Source organism: Pteropus alecto, unplaced genomic scaffold (assembly GCF_000325575.1).
Source record: "Pteropus alecto unplaced genomic scaffold, ASM32557v1 scaffold160, whole genome shotgun sequence".
NCBI lineage: Eukaryota > Metazoa > Chordata > Mammalia > Chiroptera > Pteropodidae > Pteropus > Pteropus alecto.
In genome coordinates, this window is record NW_006429864.1 from 1,030,663 (window position 1) to 1,031,045 (window position 383).

Consider the following 383-nt stretch of genomic DNA (forward strand, 5'->3'; position numbering starts at 1 on the left):
TCAAAATCCTACACATTTTGGTGAACAATCTTAATAGTCTTACCCGCTTACATGGAGCAAATCTATACATGTTTTTAAAAAGAGGATTATGTTACATAAACTCTGTCACAACCTGCTTTCTTTTCCCCCAGGCCACACATTTTTATTTTATAACATGGGATCAATTATTTTTAAATTTAGCAACATATTGTGGACATTCTAATCTGTGCAGATGTCTACTGATTCTTTTCAGGTTGTAACATACAATATTCTGTGATGGGGTGGACCACGGTTTATCGGACCATTCTGATCGAAGAACATAGCTTGTAATGAACAGCATAATATCGTACATCTTTGCTGCTGAAATTTTTATTTCAGTTGAGTAAGTTGATACAGGTGGAATT